Source organism: Pelodiscus sinensis, chromosome 2 (assembly GCF_049634645.1).
Source record: "Pelodiscus sinensis isolate JC-2024 chromosome 2, ASM4963464v1, whole genome shotgun sequence".
Classification (NCBI taxonomy): Eukaryota; Metazoa; Chordata; order Testudines; family Trionychidae; genus Pelodiscus; species Pelodiscus sinensis.
The window spans coordinates 95352537-95373085 of record NC_134712.1 but is presented as its reverse complement, the minus strand read 5'-3'; the positions used below and the strand labels follow the sequence as shown (position 1 = coordinate 95373085).

At 44.5% G+C, this 20549-nt stretch overlaps 1 long non-coding RNA gene across 1 annotated transcript in view; it reads left to right on the top strand.

Annotated features, from left to right (window-relative positions):
* The first annotated feature begins 9628 nt into the window (after positions 1-9628).
* LOC142826748 (uncharacterized) overlaps positions 9629-20549 on the top strand; it is a 134256-nt gene continuing 123335 nt past the window's right edge. Inside the window, exons 1-2 of the long non-coding RNA XR_012900980.1 lie at positions 9629-9696; positions 12645-12720. This is a non-coding gene — a long non-coding RNA (uncharacterized LOC142826748). The remainder of the gene's footprint in view (positions 9697-12644; positions 12721-20549) is intronic.

Genomic DNA, 20549 nt, shown 5'->3' with positions numbered 1-20549 from the left:
ATCAGTAAAAAATTCAAATGTAGAGGTTTTGACAGCTTAAATGTATGCTTGTGTTCCAAGGTATCTTCTGTTCTATTGAGGTCATAGTTGTTATAAACTTACTGTCATATAAACTTACTGTCATCTGATTGTATCATTCCCTCTTAGATTGTTTCCATTACACTTGTCTCTTTTGCTGGACACTATTAGCAGTTGTGACCTGGTATCTTGCCACATCTTTCACAGCTTATCCAAGCTTCCCTCCTGTGAAGGTTCTTTGCTCTCCCATTCTCCAGGTGCACCCTGTTCTTTTATATTGTAAATTTAGTCCAGCTGTTAGTTTCACATCTGTGTCTTTTCTCTTTAGTGTGTCGATAGAATCTATTGCAGTCTCCCCGATGCTGCCAGCATGTAAATCACATTGCTGTTTATGGTTTCTTGCACTCTCACTTTTGCTACAGCTTTTCCTAGCATGAGATCTGGGGATAACTGAAGCTGTGCTGATAAATTTGTGTCTCTTTTGTCAACAGCTATCCTGTTTCTTGTCAGTCCTTCCTTTTAATGTTCTGTATTTGTAGTAGTCAGCAAGACTATTAATGGCAGTAAAAAAGGCTCGGCTGTTTCCCCTTGCTTCTCATACACCTTATTAGATTTGGCCCTTTCATGTATAATATTGTGTCTGCCTATGAAATGTGAACCAAAAGTCTATTTCACTTTGGAGTATTCTTTCTTTTCCTCCTCACTCAGGAGTAGGGCATTGCAAGAAGGCACACTCACCACAGATACAGATATGCCTCCTCACGGCCTGACATGGGGTAATGATTCTCTCATACAATGCCTCCTTCCAGTGGTCATTCTGTCACTGCAATGGTGTCCGTTCCTACAGCTTGGACCTTCAGCAAGATCATGCTTTAATTCACCCCTTCTAGGGTAAAAGAGTCCAACCAAACATAGTTCAATGCAATTTGGTTCCATTGTCCTCACACTCCTCTTTTCAGGGGGTTTTACCTCCTCTTCTTTGTAATTGTTAACTACTTATGCTAAACAATTGTTCCACTTTGCATTTTTCTATGATGCTCCTTTTACCAGACACGTAGAATAGCTCTGTGTGGCTTAACAACTTGTCTGTCTCAACAACAGAAGTTGGTCCAATAAAAGATGTTACCTCACTCACCCTGTGTCTCTACTATCCTGGGACCAACATGGCTATAATAACTCAGTGTTGGGCCTTCATCTGTGGTTTTTGTGATTTCTCTGTTAAACTGGAAGCCACCCAGAATCACTCAAATCTAGGGATCTAGCATGGCAAACTGTGCCCTGGTCTACAGTAGGGAGTTACTTCAAAATAACTCCCCTTATTTCAAAATAATAAATGGTGTGTCTACACTTCCAATCCCATTATTTCAAAATAATGGGCTGGTTATTTTGAAATCTGCACTCCTGCTTTCCTTGGGGAATAATGCTTATCTCAAAATTGTTATTTCAAAATAGCATTAGTGTGGACGATCCAGTGCACTCTAATTGAAAATATTTGGTCTTTAGAGGTCTTTCAAGCGGTACTTCTGACCGCTGTGGCCACCCCTGCCAGCTCCACTACTCCCCTTCTACTGCGGAGCTTAAAACAGCAAACTGAAGGAAAAGGGCTTGGGACATGTGGGCAGCTTTGCCAGCCCCGTGCCTCACAGCAGGATCCGAGGGAGCCATGAGCAACTCCAGCACTCCCTCAGAGCCCCCTATGGCTGCCAGCATTTCTGCTGCTCCCTTGGCTGCCACTGTCCAGGGATGCAGGAGAGCTCCATCCTGGACTGATGTGGAGGTCTGGGGGAGAAGATCAACCCAGGATCTCTGCACCAGGAAAAGGAATGCAGACGTATTTGGCTGGATTGCTGCCAACCTGGCAGACAAAGGCTACACCCAGACTCTCAACCAGGACCACATGAAGGTGAAGGAGATCTGGCAGGCTTACCACAAGGCCAGGGAGCAGAGTAGGTGCTCAGGGGTGGCACCACACACCTGCTGCTACTTTGAACACCTGGATGCCATCCTGGGAGGGAGGCCAGTCACCACCTCCTCTCCCCACCCATCGTTGTGGAGACCAACCAAGACACACTCAGCGTTAGCCTCCACGAGGGCAGAGTTGCGGACAAGGAGGAGGAGGCCAATCAGGTGAACATTCCCACCAGCCAGGAGTTGCTCCTCAGTCTGGAGCTGGTCCCCCACTCCCATGATGTCTCCCAGGCTTCAGATGATCCTGGGGCTGGCACTTCAGGGGAGTTTTCTTTCCCTATTCACATGCAGGGGCAGGCAGAGGGCTGCCAGGGGCTGTGCACTCTTCGCTCAGCCTACTTCGCCTGGGGGCCGCACCACAGCCTGTGCACGTGGGTGCATATGGAGCACCAGTGCAGAGCACTCAGCCGCATCACACTCTCACACAGGATCCCCTCGATCCTTCTCACACGGTTCCTGGAGGCCTGCCCTACTCTAACCTCCGTGGTGGGATGCCTTCCCATGACAAGTCACCACTAAGGAGACTGGGGCCATGGAATCACACATGGCACAGGGTCAGGCTCGCATTCAGGCAGCATCCACGCCTGGTCAAGTGCGGTGATGTAGAGGAGACTGATCCTGTACATGGGAAAAACCTGCAGGTGGGAGGAAGAGAAAGGGAATCCATTAGCACTTTCTTCAGCAGTGGCATCTGCTGCTCACACACACCTCCCTCAACACCCTTCCCCACTCTTCCAGCAGGCAGGGATAGAAGTTCTCTCTCTGTGGGACACTGCCTGCACTGGATCTGAGGTGTGTGGGACACAGTCAAAAGCCAAGATGCACCCTCTCTCTCCCACCCATAGACTTCTGGCCTGGTCAGCACCTTCCCATGACAGGCCATGGGTATAGTGATGCTTCTCTGGGATGTCTGTGCCCCTGCGGGAAAGTGCCCACTGTCTAGGCAACACATGGCCTTGTTCAAAGCACATTACCATCCTCTGAAATGAGACCTTCAGTATCGGCTCAGCGATTAGAGTAAGGCTTCATACACAGTTTCTCCTGGAATGAATGCCTTTGTCACTTTTTTCACAGCTGGGCCAGCCGTGAGCTTGGGATGTCTCCTACTTCCCATGTCATCTATATGACTCTGTGGGATCTGCAGGTAGAAGAGAACCTGGGAGGGCCTTATGCCGGATCAGTTGGCCTACTGGCAGTCCCTTGGCTTGGGGCTTCAAGAAGGAGGCAACAAGAGTGGGCCACTGACCAGGAGTAGCAGAAGGTTGCCTGGGACCTTCTGCTAGCTGGCAGAAGATGTGCCAGCATGAGCCCACATACTCACCCCTCACTTTGGTGATGAAATGTATGGCTTCATGCATGGAGAGGGCCATCAGACACCTTCTAGCCCACCCCACATAGCTTCCCCTCCTAGGTGCTGCATGGTCATGGAATGTGCATTTGGCCATTTAAAGGGGATCAGGATGGGGATGGGCATGCCGTCTGTGCTCACCCCCACAAGTGGGGAGGCCAATCAGGGCCGTCTTTAGGATTTATGGTGCCCTACACGAGATTATTAAACTGGTGCCCCTATGACTGACTTGCTCTTCCACCCCTACTCTCTCCCCTTCCCAGAAACCCCAGCAGCCAATCCCTTCCTTCAGACTGTGCTGCAGGCAGTGCATTCAGCTCTCTAGGACCCAGCCCTGCTGTTACATGCTCTACTGCTTCCTGTCATAGGCATGCACAGCATATTTCATTAGGGTGTGCACCCAAAGAATTTTTTTAATGTACTCTTTGACCCCCCCCTCCATTAGCCACATGCCTAGCCCCCATTAGCCACGCCTCTGGAGGCAACACTCTCAGGGCAAGATGGACACATGACCAAAAGTGAAAGGTGTCATGTGACACTCCCCTACCCCCCCGGACTTTTCCCACCATCCTTCTACCAATAGGGATTAGTTTGGCCTCCTCCATACCCCCCTCATGCAACTATCCTGCAATTGCATTAACCCAATGTGTGTGACATTAACTCGGGGGGGGGGGGGCAGAGAGGCTGGAGGAAGTGTTCCATCTCAAGCTGTGTCTACATTGGCGCGATCTTGCGCAAAAGTGGCTGCTCTTGCGTAAAAACTTGCTGCCTGTCTACACTGGCCTCAAGTTCTTGCGCAAGAACACTGATGTTCTAATGTATGAAATCAGTTCTTCTTGCTCAAGAACTCTGATGCTCCCACTCAGGAATAAACCCTCTTACGGAACCGTTCTTGCACAAGAGGCCAGTGTAGACAGGCAACATGAATTTCTTGCTCAAGAAAACCCTATGGTTAAAATGGCCATCAGAGCTTTCTTGCGCAAGAGTGCGTCTACACTGGCATGGATACTCTTGTGCAAAAGCACATCTCTTGCACAAAGGAACATGCCAGTGTAAACGCTCTCTTCTGGAAGAGATTTTGCACAAGAACTCTTCCACAAAAGAGTTCTTGAGCAAAATCATGCCAGTGTAGACATAGCCTAAGAGTTTCCTCCCATGAGCAAAATGAATTTTGTGTTGTGCACCAGTACTGAGTTCATGTGGCTTGTTTGGATGTGCCACTATGGCACCCAAGTTATTAAAAAATCTCTTATAAACTTCTACCTTTTCCCTCTGCTGCCATGTCGCCTCCCCTTGCTCCATCAGCTCCCCTGGTGCCTGCTGTCCCCCAACTCCTCACCCTCCTCTGCTGTCCTGACTTCTGCCCTTCTCACTGCATTCAGCCTTCCTGAGACCTGCCCCCCTCCACCAGCCACTCCTCCAGTAGCCCCACTCTGATCATGAGAGCTACTCCTCTTCTAACACCTCCCTCTACACACCTGTCCTGCCTCTCTCCTCTGGTGCTGGTCCCTCCCCTGCAGGTTTCTGCCCTTCTGCTTCACCCCCAGAATTCCCTGGCATCTGCACCTTCCCTTAGCCCTACACCCTCCTGGTGCTCCCTCTAGCCCCCAATGCCCTTGCCCTCTCCTCTCCTTTCCTCTCCTCTCCCAGCATCACCCTGTCTCCCCTCCCGCTGACACCTCCCCCTCCTGCCCTTTTCCTTATTGTCTCCACTTGCCCCCCTGGCATTTGTCTCTCCTCCACCCCTGCCCCTTGGTGCCTTCCCGTTTCTTCTCCTAACCTGACCTGCCCTCCCTCCCATCAGCACAAGCCCCTTCCTCTCCCACCCCTCCCCTTTGCCTCACCTACCTTCTGCCTTCCTGTTTGCAGGGCTGGAGTGTGCGATCAGGCCCCAGAAGTCGCTGCAGCCCAGGCTCCAGACCATGTGCTGGTGCTGGTGCTGGAGTCAGAGCTGGAGTCGGAGCCAGAGCTGGGCCGCTCGGCACTCACAGACCCGGCCCATCACAACATGGCCGGTCCCGCCTCTAGCGAGGCTTTGCTCCCCTGCACCCTGCTTGGCATGTCTCCTGCCGAAGCATGGTCTGGCCATTTTTAAAAACGGCGCCACAATGCCAAGCCATGTGTGACCCCGCCCCGTCCGGCTCGCCATGTGTGACCCCGTCCCCGGCACAGCCCCAGCTCCTCTCAACGCTGCCGCCTGGGCTGACAGCTTCCCTTCCCCAGCCGGGGTCAGCTTGCCGGCCTCCTCGCTGGAGTCCCTCAGCCCCATGGGGTCTTCTGGCAGGGCTGTAAGTGCCGGCAGCGCCCCTACTGGCTCCAGTGCAGAGTGCATGCGTATGCTTCCCCTCCGTGCCGGGCTGGCAGAGTGGTACCCCAGAAAGTGTGGTGCCCTACACGACTGCGTACTCCGCGTATGCCTAAGGAGAGCCCTGAAGCCAATGGCAGCAAAGCCATCCACGATGATGTCCAAATTAGCCAGAGTGATGACCCTCCATAGCAGCACATGGTTGGTGGCCTTTGCTATTTGTATGAGCATGGCCTTGATGGTGGATTTCCCCAGGCCAAACTGGTTCTTGATTGAGAAGTAGCTGTCCAGCTTGATGGCCATGTGGCTCTGCATGGGGATGGTGGGTCTTAGTCAGTTGTCCTATCACCCGAGGGCAGGGGCGAACCACTTACCGAACTCCAAGAAGGTGTCCTTCTGGATCTGGAAGTTCTGGAGCCACTGCTGGTCGTCCCATCCCTGTAGGATGATGCAGTCCCACCAGTCCGAACTGGTCTCCCACCACCAGAAGTGGTGTTCCATGTTGTCCAGGGGACTGACGGGCATGTGCAGCATCAGGAACACCAGGACCTGGGTGATGAGAGCCTGTGTCCTGGGCTGTTCCTCATCTTGCTGGAGCAGTATGTGGGCAGTTTGGAAGTATGGTGCCATGAGGTGCAGCATGAGGCCCGGGAGCCTGGCACTACTTTGCAGCATCTCTAGCTCCATGTTGTGAGCATTGTGCCATCCACAAAGGCAACCAGAGCATAGTGCATCTGTTTGGTGTCTTGCGAGTGGGAAGGCAGTGTAGGAGCAGCATAGGTGTAGAGAGGAGCCTCCCACACATTGTAGCTTGCCTGACCAAGCAGCCACAGGATGTATCTGCCCTCCTGGTGCCCTCCCCAGAGTGCTTCCGGGGGCTCTACAGCCAAGGCAGGCTCCAATCAGTGTGGATGTGCTATTTCAAAATAAATCTGAGTAATTTTCGATGTTCCCCAATAGTGGGGACACAGTATTTCAATTTTGTTATTTCAGGAGTTATTTCAATTTTACTTATTTCAAAATAATTTCCTAGTGTAGACATGCCCTGTATGAGCTGCAAAAATTTAACTTTGCTAATCAAGTCATTTGTGTGTGAGGCTCCATTGTGTCTCTTTCCTGTGGCAGCTTTCACAGGTCTCCTTCCTGATTTCCCGTTTTCCCCACTTGCTCACCACTCTGCATATCTGGGGGAGAGGGGATATCTCTTCTCTTGCCTTCACTCCTTCTTCAGAGACATGGATTCACTCACTTCTGTCACCATCCCCTCCCCCCATGTTATGTATTGTGAGGCCATCAACATATATAAAGTGCCATACTTTAAACAACAGCTAAATAATGCCTAACCAGGAAGTTCCTAGGTTTATTGAGTTCCCTCCTGTGACACATCATAGTCCGCTTTCATAATGGAGGAGGAACAAGACCTCTTTATAACCACTCCACTCTTTCTTAAGGCACAATGGCAAAACTCGAGGCGTTAGTTCATGACATTTGAAACCCAGGGTGAAATATTAATCTTTGTTCATCTAAATAATGGGGTATACCTTCATCATTTCCTTCCCTCTACAACGTAGGCCTCCATCTGTGTGATTAAGGTTTTTTATATTTAAAATGTTTTTTGTCTTGTAAAACATGAGTCACTATTACTTACCAAATTCAGACATAAAATTACTGACAGCTTTTCTATTTCAACAAGACCAGAAGAGGAACAATATTTCTTTTACACTCTATCAGTGCTGAAGTACTTTAAGTGCAGTATGAATGGCCTGTATTTCCACCCTTTCCTCAGCGGAGCATTCAGACCCTCAATTTCTGTGCTAAACTCAACCTGTTTATAGGGTTTGACTTTATTGGTAATGCAAAAACAATATCACAACTACATCCTGTGATATCTTGTACTTTGGTTTGCCTGTAATGCCTCTGTTCCTTCTGCCCCCTTATAATGTGACTGTTGCTAATTGGACTGACTTTCTAGCATGACATGTAAAATAACACGTTAATGTAGAATTTTAGCACCTCCTCTGAGGAAGATTCACGAGAAATGATCCATATTCCTTCATAGGGTCTTAGATTCTACTCTCGTGTTACATGTATAGTATACTACAGTGTGTGTGTTTGTGTAAGTAAAAGTAAGATTAACATGTTAAGTGCTCAGAAGTGAGAAAAAATCCAAGCCTAAATCTGAATATGACACATTAACAATGTCTCTCTCTGTTTTGGCACTGCTACACAGTCTTTAGTACATAATCACATACTATTTATATATAAAAAATCATATCATATACCATTTCCCCCTGTAACCTTTCCTACTCATGTAGCTCCTTCTACATTTCACTTGAAATAATTTAATCCCCACAATGTTCAAAAATCTATTTATTGACTCAGACCTTGTAAATCAAAAATGTTCCCCTTAAGGGATGTATTTTTATTTCATGTTCAGAAAGGATATTACTCTTTCCACTGGGGACAAATTCAGCTTTAAGCAGTTGTTTATTATTTTATCCTCCAAGTTGCATTGTAGAAAAATACAGTTATGTATTGTGATTTTGACAATCACTCATTATTGGCCGAAGTTTGTGCCCATTGAAGACAACTTCAATTGACTTTGATAGTTGAATTAGGCCAATACTGAGCTCTTTTGAAAATCCCACTCTTACTGCTGTGCTTTTAGACTCACTCTTTAATTTCTTGCTTTAATATGTCTCATTTAGAGCTGTAGTTTGGGCTATATTCACAAGGAGGCTTATGTGCCTAACATGACAGTTAAGTGTCTAAGTCAAACATTTAGGAATCATTGGTGTTCACAAAACCACCCTAAGCTGCTGCCTAACCCTAGGCACCTAAGTTTCTGCAGTAAAAAATTCCACTAGGTGCCCAGTGTTCCCTGTAAGAAGAGCGCTTGGATGGCCACCCGGGAAAGATTCACATGCTGTCCAGCTGATTAACAGACAGTCCACAGCGCTCAGAGCCAGCAACATGTGTTTCTACTGGTTGCGCACATCAACACATGTCTCCATGCAAATAATAAAATGTATTCCATACATGGATGGAAAAAAAAATAGAGGGAACACTGTAGATGCCTAAATTTGGTGCACATGCTCACAGATGCCTAAGTGCTGATCTGCTGACCTTCTCTGCACTCAACTCACACCTAAACTGCAGGGGTATCCTCAAACTAGGCATTCCTCACTTAACTTACTTATGGGGCCTCATCCATTGGGGTTCTTAGATGATACCTGTCCCATACAAAAGATAGTTGAGGAGAGGAGCTAGGCTAATGCCTCACTTATCCCAGTAACCCAGCAATTAAGGCATTCTCTTGGGTTCATTTCCCTACTATGAATCAGGCAGTTTCCCATATCCCCGGGGAGAGGTTTAACCACTGGTCAGGAGTATACTAAAGAGCAATGGTGGCACCACCACTATTACCACCTCCTCCTGGCTTAGGTGCCTAAATCCTGAAGGGGTTTCACCACTGTGAATGCTGCTGCATAGAGTTAGGCTCTTAAGTCCCTTTGAGGTAGATCTTACCTCCTTGGGGCTTTTACTACTGACTAGTTTAGGGTGGCTCAGCTTGCTGGCGCCTGTGGATCCCTTGTTTAGGTGTCCAATTTTCCCGGTGTGTGTATTAGGTGCCTAATCTGTTGCTGTGAACTCAGCTATGCAATTTGGTGGCAAGATATGAGTCATTGCAGTGCCTTATTGCCCCTTGCAGATCCAGCTCTTTGTATCATTCGTGTGACTCATCCTCAAACTCTCATCAGCCCTGTCAGTTGTTATAACTTTCTTTGGTTATTGAATTGACTTCCTATTAAAAAAAAGTTAAACTTTCCCTGGTGATTGAGGACATATGTGTGTGAATTTCCAGGTGTCTAATTCAAAAGTTACACAGCTGCAGCTGGTGAAGTACATGTGCCTTAAAAGGGATTTTAACCACAGAAGCTGACATGACATAGGTGCAAGTGATTCAGTTGTAGTTAGTGATAAATGGGTGAGAGTGTCACTCTCGTTCCAGCACTTCCACACCTGGGAACGGGGTCATAGTGGCTTAAAGCCTCAGGTGAGAATTGCTCTGGCAGAGGAACAGCTACTACGTATTTAAAGTAATATATGTTAACTGAAGAATAAACCCAGTGTATTTACTGTTAGATGTATTAATGAAGCCTCACTGAAAGTTTTAGAATTAAATGTAATTCTAAACCTAGCTCATTTTGATTATGCTTTGTGACAATATTTCCTCTGCAGTATGTGGACTATGTATGGGTTTTTATATACATTCTATGGAAATAAATAACTTGCATGGAGTGTCTCTGGGGGAGACAGAATAGTTTACTATACTAGAGGATTCTACACATTCATCTAACATTAATGGGATCAAAGCACTGTTTTGCATTGTTTGAGAAATGCTAAAGTATGTGATCAAGTAGTTAAATACCACCAGGTATAGAACCCCTATTCAGAGAGTATATTGAGGGAGAGGGAGGTTGGGATGTGGCTATGGTGTTCTTAAATCACAGCTGTTTGTAGTTGGCAGCAGGACAGAGGGGAGCTTTTTCAGCAGGATGCACGTTAGGGCAGCCTTTTAGGAGTTCTCTGTCCCATTTTGAAGGCAAAAGCATAAAGCCAGCTTTGTTCAACTCTTAGCCTTACTTGGTGTGTTTAAAGACAGGTCAGATGCTGAAATGAATCAGGACTATAGTCCCATACCATTAAAGGACCTGAATGCATCCTCAGAAAGCCATATCAATTTATTTAAGTGCAATTTAAGTGGGATTTAAAAACATGCTTAAAATTAAGAATAAGCTTATGGGTGTTCCTGAGTATGAATAGATTTAAGTACATGTGTAAGCATTTTTTTAAACTGAATGAATGAATAATGTAATTCAATGAGATCATGCTGCCATGTTTCACTGTTTTTGTAGTTATTTGGAGATAGCTGGACAGTAGTAAAAGGAAGAAGAGTGATAATCCTAGAACATAGGGAGAAGCAATAGACCTGATATATTTGTATATTACTAAAACTTTTGATGCAGTCCTATATAACATTCTCATAAGCAAAATGATGGAAAAACCATACTCAGTGAGTAGTTATCATATTGATTGCTATCATACTCTGAGGGCATATCTTATAGGGTTCTTCTGGGGATCTGTCCTAGTTCTGGAATTATTTGTTATTTTCATTAATAACTTAGGGTAGGTCTACACAGCATCCTAAACTTGAAATAAGATACTCAATTTGTGCTACGCAAATTGCGTATCTTATTTCAAATCTATTTTGAAATTTGAAATTTGGCACGTCTGCACAGTGCCAAATTTTGAAACAACGTACAATTTCAATGCATCCCTTAACCCTTCTGGAATGTGTGCCCGTTATTTCAAAATATTTTTCGAAATAACTGGTGGCTTGTTAAGATGTATGATAGCTATCAAAAATAGCCATGTGGTGTAGACGTACCCTTAGGGTGTGTCTAGACTACAGAGTTTTGTCGACAAAAGTGGACTTTTGTCGACAAAACTATACCTGCGTCTACAGACATAACATCGACAGAACTCAGCATTTTTTGTCGACGCTGGTAAACCTCATTTTACGAGGCATAACGCCTTTTGTCAACAGAGTTCTGTCGACAGAAGGTGTTATTGCATCTAGGGATACGTCTAGACTACAGGCTTTTGTCGACAAAGCAGCTTGCTTTGTTGACAGAACTGAATGTAATCTAGACGCTCTTTGTCGACAGAAGCTTTGTCTACAGTATCTATCGACAAAACTTCTGTCGACAAAACCCTGTAGTCTAGACGTACCCTTAGACAGTAGTGCAGACAGTATACTAATAAAGTATGCAGATGACACCAAGCTGGGAGGGGTTCAAGCACTTTGGAGGACAGGATTAGAATTCAAACTGACTTTGACATATTAGAGCATTGGTCTGAAATCAACAAGATGAAATACAATAAATGCAAAGTATTACACTTAGAAAGGGAAAATCAAATGCACAACTACAAACTGGAAAGTAATTGGTAGGCAGCAGTACCACAGAAAAAGATGTGGGGGATTACAGTGGACCATAAATTGAATGTGAAACAACAGTATGATTTTGGAGTGTTATAGTGGATCCTGCATGCCAAATGATGAGGCTATAGACAATTTTTTATCTCAGTTTTGAGGCTGCTCTCCCAGAGAACGGGAGGGGGGCAAAGGGAGTAATTGCCCCAGGGCCTGGCAATTCTAAAGGGCCCAGGCTCCTGACTATGGCTGCTGCTACAGTGAAGCTGAGTTCCCTCACCACATTGCCTAGGGACCCAGCATCTTATCAGCTCCCCTGCATGGTAGATAACTATTCCACTGTACTTGGCACTCCTGAGACCTTCAGGGAAACATTGTGTCCAGTTTTGGGTATAGGAAGGATGTGAACAGTTTAGGAAGGATGTGAACAAATTGGAGAGATTCCAGAGAGCAAAAAAAATGAAGTTTAAAAAACCATGATGTATGAGAAAAGGTTGAAGGGAAGAGGCATGTTTAGTATAGCAAAGAGAAGACTAGGAGAGGGGACATAACAGTTTTCAAATACACAAATGTTTGTTATAAAGAGGACAGTGATCCATTGTTCTCCATGTCCATCAATGTAAAGACAAGTTTGCAGCAAAGCAGACTTAGGTTAGATATTAGGGGAAAAAACTTTCTAACTATAAGGATAATTAAGCACTAGAACAAATTACCAAGGGATGTTGTGAAATTCCTATCTTTGAAAGGTTTTAAAAACAGGTTAGACAGTGATCTGTTAGGAACGGTCTAGGTGTGCTTAATTCTGCTTTGGGGCAAGGACTGCATTCAATGTCCTTTCTGGGTCTCTTCCAGTCTACATTGCTATGATTCTATTATCTTGATTTGTTAATTATGAATTCATAACTCCACTTACTGAACATTGATATTGCTGATGGCAGTATAATTGATGCTCCATGTTTTGTCTACTGTTAGACATAGAACTTTTTTTTTTTTTTTTTTTTTTGTAGCATGGACTCTCTGATATCGGACTCTTGTAGAGCTTATCCGTATACTAATTCAGCAGCCTGCAAAACAACTACTCAGGTAGAAACCCTTCATTCTAGAACCAGAATATTTACTATCAACGGGCTGGAGAATGGGAAATGCAGCAAAATGGAAATTCTTAAACAGAGGGAGAATTAAGAGTGGAAGGAATTTCCATGCAAGTTTTAAAAACAAGAAATGAAGGAAAGAAAAATAAGTTGTATGTCTTTTTAGGTCATATTTCTGCCAGCTGCCCAAACAATTTTAATCTCCGTAAATATCTACCCTGTCTCTCTAGTAGGCACAAATCCCTTTCAGATATCAAGAATCAAGTTGCTGCATCTTCATTTGTAATTGAATGTATATATTCTAATTTGCACAAGGTGCTCTTATACCATTGCAACTGAAATATTGGCCCTCTGATCCTGACAGTGTTGTGGGTTTGAGCCCCACCTCCCCAGGGCCAGGATGTGATGGGATTTGCTTGATCTAGCAAAGGACTTAAGCACATGCTTAATTCTGAGTGCACGAATGGTCCCATGGAAATTCCCAATAGGACTATTCACATGATTAAGGTTAATATGTGTTTTAAGTTCTTTCTAGATTGCAACAGAGGGCTTAAAGTCTGTAGGATTATGTTCCTGGCAAATGTTGTTGATCACGGCAAACCAGGAAAAAATATTGCACTTAAACTTGGCAAGAATTGAATTGATATCACTTTTTGTGTTTCTAAATTAGCTTCTCTGAAACAAATCATAAGCATTCTCAATCATCATTTCAGCTTAATTAGGTCAAAATTGAAATTTCAGCAGTAATTGATTATGGAAGTATGGAAAGTTGCCTTATGACTTGTTCAAAACAGAAAAATGTACACTTTTAAAATCTACCCCTAATGCAGTATTCAGAATACATAACACGGTGGCCAATGGTTAAAATAAAAGCAAACAAAAACATCATAACAACCTCATTGTTTAGCATTATAGCATCTAATGTAAATGTGAAATGTATTCATACGTATTACAAAAAATACATACTGGCAATATAGTAATACACAAATTCCTCTGATCTAAAAAATTCAGTATTTACTAACAGCTAATTTAGTTTAATCTGAGTTTAGCAGATTTTGCTGAAACTTTCTAAAAGAATTCTGTTTGGGGACTGAGACATAGGATAAGCAATTTCAACCCCAACTTTTATTGCGAAGGAATAGAAAAAATAATGTTTTAATCTAAATGGTTCTTGTAATCTTTATTCTCAAAACCTTATAGTCAGTACAGTTTATCATATATTCAGGATTTTTCAGCAAATAATTTTTGTCTATAATTAATTTAACAGGCTGTTCAGTTCTTCAGTGGGCAAAATTAAGATAGTTTGGTTTCAATGGGCATACTAAATAAGATAAATAAATGAATGAATAAACAAATATTATTTTTAACAAAAAAAAATATTTTTCCCTAGAACTATTTTGCTAAGGCTTTTGGATAGCACATGGTTAAATCCTTTCTGATGAGACATGTACATATTAGTTGTGGGATAATATGAGATTATCTTTATACAAAATACTTAACCTTGCTACCTGTTCATGCTTCTGTCTAGTCGGAAAACATGGGCAATATTAAATTTCTCAGAAGTAGTTTAACATCTCATAGACTGTATAATAATAATAATAATAATAGAAGATGCTGCTGATAAATGTCTTCCATTTTTTCTGCTTTTTTATTTATTTTTACTTCGGCATGTAATAGCAGCAGCAAAATAATTTATTCTTTTGCACACTGTTAAAACATTTTTGTGGTAAATGTATAAGATGTGCTTGATGCTATTTGGTTGATTTTCATTTCTAAAAATGACAGAGGTGGACATTAAAACACTTGTGAAGGGAAGCTATTATTTTATGTTTTAAGTCTAGCAAAAAGTAATATCAGCTATGACTATCTGGACTCCTGTCATCTGAAGAAGTGGGCTGTGCACTGAAAAATCTACATGTTTTGTTAGTCTTTAAGGTACTACTAGTCTATTTGTTGTTTTTTAAATTTTTTCTGTTACAAACTAACCCGGCTATGTGTGAGTATTTGACATATGCATTTTTTTAAAGTTGGCCACTTTTGCACTGCTATTGCCACAAGTCTTTCTGAACAAGTCTGCAACTGATGATTAGAGGGAAATTGCTCCTTGACTTTCTGGCTAGGCAAAGAAGCCATGCTAATCACCCAGAGAGGAAATGAATATGTTCTTCAGAAATAATATTTCTAGAAGTAGTTTTTAGATTCCAAAATAGTTGCTTATGCTAAAGTTTCATTCCTACATAGGTTAATCTCAGTAGAACACATCACTGGATGTTTGCCAGAAGGGGGTAAAATACCTCATGCCAAGGGTGGAAAGCTGCTAGTATGATTCTGAGATGCTTCCTGCTGGCCCATTTGATATGAAACTGAAGCATTCCCTACACATCTCATTATCCTGGCATACCCAAACCCTGACCTTGCTTTAAGTTATGATAATAGGAAACTACATACCAAATGTGGTGGTCCTAACTCTTACCAGCTAGAAGGAGTTATTTAAGAAATAGACTCACAGATGGATTGATGGATAGACAGACAGATGGACATTATATAGTAAGAAGAAAAAAATATTTGACCCATTCAGTTCCAATAGTAGCATATTCTGGCATCTTGTGGCAAGTCACTTACAGGACACTGTTAGGGTTAAAATGTAATCAATATTTTTACTTTATTACTAACTCCATGATACCCAGACAAGTGAGTGCAGCTGTAGGAGTCCAATTGCATGGAGCTCAAGGCAAGATCAGAAGCCATAAATCTGAATGTTCTTTTGGGCACTGTGGTGCTTCCCAGGGTACCCAGGGATGTGAGGCAGCTTGCTACCATCTGCTCTCAGTGTGAGGAAGCCTTGTCTATGCCTGCCTGTGGGTCACCTCCCCACTCCACAGGCAACACAAACACTCTCCTTATGGATCTCTTTCCACGGGTTAGCAATCGACACATTCCAATTCCTGAGTGCTCTTCATGGCTCCCTTGAGTGTCCATGCGACACTTGCAGGATGCACAGATGGACTTCTTGCAAAGAAACAGTCCACCTGAGCTTAGCCGTTCCATCTCAGATCAACTGCTCAGCTTCATTTACTGCAATTAACTATGTTTATAATTGCAATCAAGTACAAAGGTTTTTTTTAACAACACATGGAAATTCAATTAACAGCACGTATAAGAAACAAATGGTTACATATTAAAAATCGTAACATGCACTGTAGAGACTAGACTTAATTACTAAGATATTCTCATGTCCTGTAGAGTAATGCGTACTTAGATTGCTTGCAGCTCTTTATAACCAGACTTGGCTATAACTCTCCATCTATGGGACAGACACGCTGTCAGTTTGTCTTCTAGGATTCTGTTTTTCCGTATATACCTGAGCAATCATAGTCTTTACTCATAACCAGGGCACCCCTACCTCTGCTTGTTTGGTTTTTCTGTTGCTTTTTTGTCTTGCAGGCTTCAGAATATTTTGATAGGCATTTGGCTTAGTATGCAAATAAATATCCATTATGAGACACATGATACACACATGGCAAATAAGCAATTGGTGCCTTCTCCCTGTCTGAAGTGTGTCCATGGCTGAGGACAGACTTCAGCAGGCCTGGAGAGGCCAAGGCTCTGGGATCCCAGAAGGAGCAGGGGCTTGGGTGGAATAGGCTGAGGGCTAATCTCTCCAGTCAGCCCTTTGGCACTGCCCAGGGCTCCAGTGGTGATTCAGAGGGCTCAGGGCTCTGTCATCAAGGGAGCAGTGCCAGTAGCAGACAGAGCCCCGAGGCCTTTTAAATCGTCAGACCCCAGGGCAGCTGCCCATTTTGTTCCTATCTTTTGGCAGCATCTCCTGGTGACCTGCCTTAAATCCAAAACTATAGAAACAGAACTCTTCAAATATTATCTGCTAATATTTTGCAGTGAATATGAAGAACAAAGGGCCACTGGCTCTTGTCAGAAACCACATTTCACCCTTTGGTGAGCTATGTCCGGGGATCCTGTTGAAACCTTATACACCCCCTATGCTCAGTGCCACTTGGCACCAAGAAGTCCTTGTGTTACTGATTCCCCAAAGATCTTCCATGTCATTTCAATACCTGTCACACCCAGTAGAGATCAGACCTCTCAGAACGGTGCTGTGTATTAATACCACTACCACTAATGACTGAAATCTTGGGCCATTTATGTCAGTGGCAAAACTCATACTAGGTACAGGTGCTCAGGAAATGGTTTTCACATCTTACAAGAATTTTTGAGATTTCAAAAAATTCTATACTGAAGAACAAAGTCAAAAAAATGTTGTGAACAGAAGACAACTCCTCCTCCTCAAAATAGATGGTTTCTATATTGTTGTAATCATTTTTTTTTTTTTTTTTTTTTGTAAAGCTTGCAAATGTTCCGCTCAGGCTAGCTCATGTAATGACTGTGATAGGGTGTCCAGCCCATGCTTGTATTGAACTGGTTTAACAGAGGCCAGATAGGCCAATTAACCTGTTAGTCTGAAGGCTGAGAGGAAAACCCAAATTAGGGGAAGCTCACCTGTGTGGAAACAGGCAGAGCTTCTGTAAAGCCAAGGAGCTGATAAGTATACAGGAAGTCTGGAGTCTAGAGGTCTTCAGTCCCTCCCTGAAAGGAAGGGGGCTGCTGAGATCAACTGCCTCAGGTTATTTCATAGGAGGAGCGAGTAAATAGATTAGCAAACCCAGAAAACTGGGGAGTATGGAAGCAGCTCAGGGAAAGGCAGCAAGGTGCAGGGAATGCACCTTAGCTGCTGTGCAGAGGGCTCTTGAGCCAGAACCTGGAGTAGAGGCCGGCCCCAGGTTCCTCTGCTAATTGCTATTGGAATAGCACCATGAGGCAATGAAGCAGAAGACTGCCTGAGATGGATGGAGAGCTGGAAACTTCATACATCTTCCCATGGATGGAGAAACCACATAATGACTTGCCTGGAGTCCGTGTTACTAAGAGGACAGCTGTGACTTCAGAGAACAGAGTAGAGCTACAGAGCAGAACCCCACAGGGTGTACCTGCTGGAAAGGGGCTCGGCCTGACTCAGCTAATCATTAGAACCACCAGTGCGGCAGCACCATCTGTCAGTGAGTATAGCTACCAGTCACAATCTCCCTGTGCTCTTTTATGGCTTTGGTTGTCATTTTTAGAAGCATAAATCCCCAAAGAGGTTCATTCTCTCCTCCCCTGCCCCTTCCTCCCCCTCCCCCCCAACCATCTGATTAGAAGTGCTAGAAATCTGATAAGAGAAACTCCACAGCAGAGTTGAGTAGCTTCTGACCTCTGCTGTCTGGGAAAATTCAGTAGCATGAGGCAAGTTGAAATGTAACAAGAAGACTAATATTCTACAGAGACAGGGAAAGATGGGGTAAGAAATTATGTAACTCACTCTTCCTCTATCCATCCCAGAAGTCAGGCCTGATGAGAAGTGACAGAATCCTTCTCCCAGGTTTTAACTTTTAGTCCAGCAACATTAGAAGAGTTAGATCCACTCAGAAGAAAATGACTTGTTTGGTATGTCTCACCCCATTGAAACAAATACACCATCTCTCTTGCTGAAGACTTTAAAAGCTGTTGCACAATCTATTGCACATAGACTAATATTTCAACTGAAACAATCCTTTAAATGAATAATAAATATGAATGGTTGATAAAGCTCAATGAGAAGCTTTGCATTTCTCTCGATAAATATGGAGGTGGGCGGATTTAAATGAGGCAGGCTTGACAAAGCTTCATTGGCTCCAAACAAATTACACCAGAGAGACGCAACTATAATTTTTTCAACTGTTTATTTTTGGGATGGGGGGTTGACTGAGTTAATGTGGTACCTAGTGAGGGCTTTTCTGCTTGAGGAGTTTGCAGCAAATAAATTGGTTATTAGAGGGAAGCTTAACCTGATGGATGTTGAATGCTCAAAGATGTCAGTATTTCAATAAGTAGTCACATCTCAAAACCTGGAAGTTGCACTGGCTGACACTTTGTGATGACCTTTGCTTTAAATCAAGGAGAAATGTGCAAAAGAGGGTTGAAATAAATGTGTATTTGGCTAATTTCCAGAGTTAGGTGATATGAACTTCATTTTTCTTAAAATACCCCTGGAACACATATTAAAAGCTACACATATATTATCTCATGATAAATTTGAATAGTTCCTGAAATAAAGTTTTTACCAACATAAAGCTTTGGAATCTTGTGATGGGGCATGAATAGCTCTGTGCTCAAATAACCCACCCTGCCGCATCTCCAAGAGGTCAATCCTAGAGGGTATGTATACACAGCAAAGTTATTTTGAAATAACAGCCCTTATTCTGAAATAACTTTACCAGCGTCTACACAGCCAAACCGCTATTTCAAAATTAAATTGAAATAGCAGAAGGCTTACTTCGAAATTGGTAAACCTCATACCACGAGGAATAGCACCAATTTTGAAATTGCAATTTCAAAATAAGCACTGTGTAGACACTTATTTTGAAATAGGTAGACTCCAGCCCTTCCCAGGATGCCCTGGTGGCCACTCTGGGCACAACCAAGAAAACTCCTCTCCCTCCCTCTTTCCCCAGAGCCCTTAAAGGGGCAGACTCTGGCCACAGTGCCTGTGTCAGCTCCAAGCCTGCCAGCCCAGAGCCAGCAGTCGCTGCACCTGACCCACTGGCCCCAGCATGAGCCAGGCAGCCAGTGCCAGCCAGACCTCCACCGCTTCTCTGGACCAGTCTGCCAGCTCCCAGGAGCCTGGCAGGGGCTGGAAAAGGCGAGCGCTTGCCTGGTCCAGTGTGGAGATCAGGGACCTAATTCGGGTTTGGGGGGATGCCTCCAATGTCTATGATCTCCACATGAAACGGAGGAATGCAACCATCTACAGGCGGATGGCTGCCAGTCTGGCCACCAAAGGCCACATGTGAATCCAGGAGCAGATTCACATGAAAATAAAGGAGCTGCAGCAGGCGTATGCCAGGGCCATAGGGGGCAGCTCCGAACCAGGGGCAGCTCCAGACCTCTGCCCCTATTTTGATGCCATGGACTGCATCCTAGGGGGCAGGACGGTCCGTGCCCCCCAGGTGGTCATCGACCCTAGGGTAGAGCTTGCTGCCTCCCTGGCTATTGCTCTTGCTCCCACTCCTTCTCTCCATCCTGCTTCTTCCTCCCCGCACTCCCAGGGACACCGAAACCCCCGCACTCATGGTGCTGGGAGATTGTTGGGCTGGTGAGACCCCCAACCCTGAGCTTCTCCTCCCCTTTCCTTTCTTTGCTTCCCCCTGCCAGCTCTCTCCTCCCAGGTTTCCCCTCCCCTATCCCGCCTTCTTTCCCCAGTCTCACCTCAGTTTAATCCCCCTCCACCGCAGTTTTGTTCAATAAAGAGGCTTTGTTGTAATAAACACATGTCTTTTATTGTACAGCAGGAAGGGGGGTTAGGGAGGGGTAAGTGGAAGGACATGAGGGAGGAATGAGGCCCAAGTCCCCAGTGGGGCACACCAGGGAGACTGTTACTGTCTGCAGAATGTGCTACCAGGCTTGCAGCAACATGTCCAGAAGAAGCATCAGAGAGCCCAGGGGCGGCATGTGCTGCAGAGTGCTGTGCTGTCCTGAGTGAGGGCAACCAGAGCACACAGAGGAAAAAAAATGCTTTGCTGTCCCTCAGTGTGGCAGGCAAGCAAGCAGGGAAACCTTAGAACCGGTTGTCCAGGGGGGTCTCTTTAAGCACAGGTCTCAGATACCATATGTGGCTGCTGCCTGAGGCTAACTCCTGACCTGATTCCCTGCCAAAACTGGTTCCGGCTGGCCTTAAATGTGATTCAGCATCCTGTCAGTGTAGACGTGCTATTTCAAAATACAAAATAC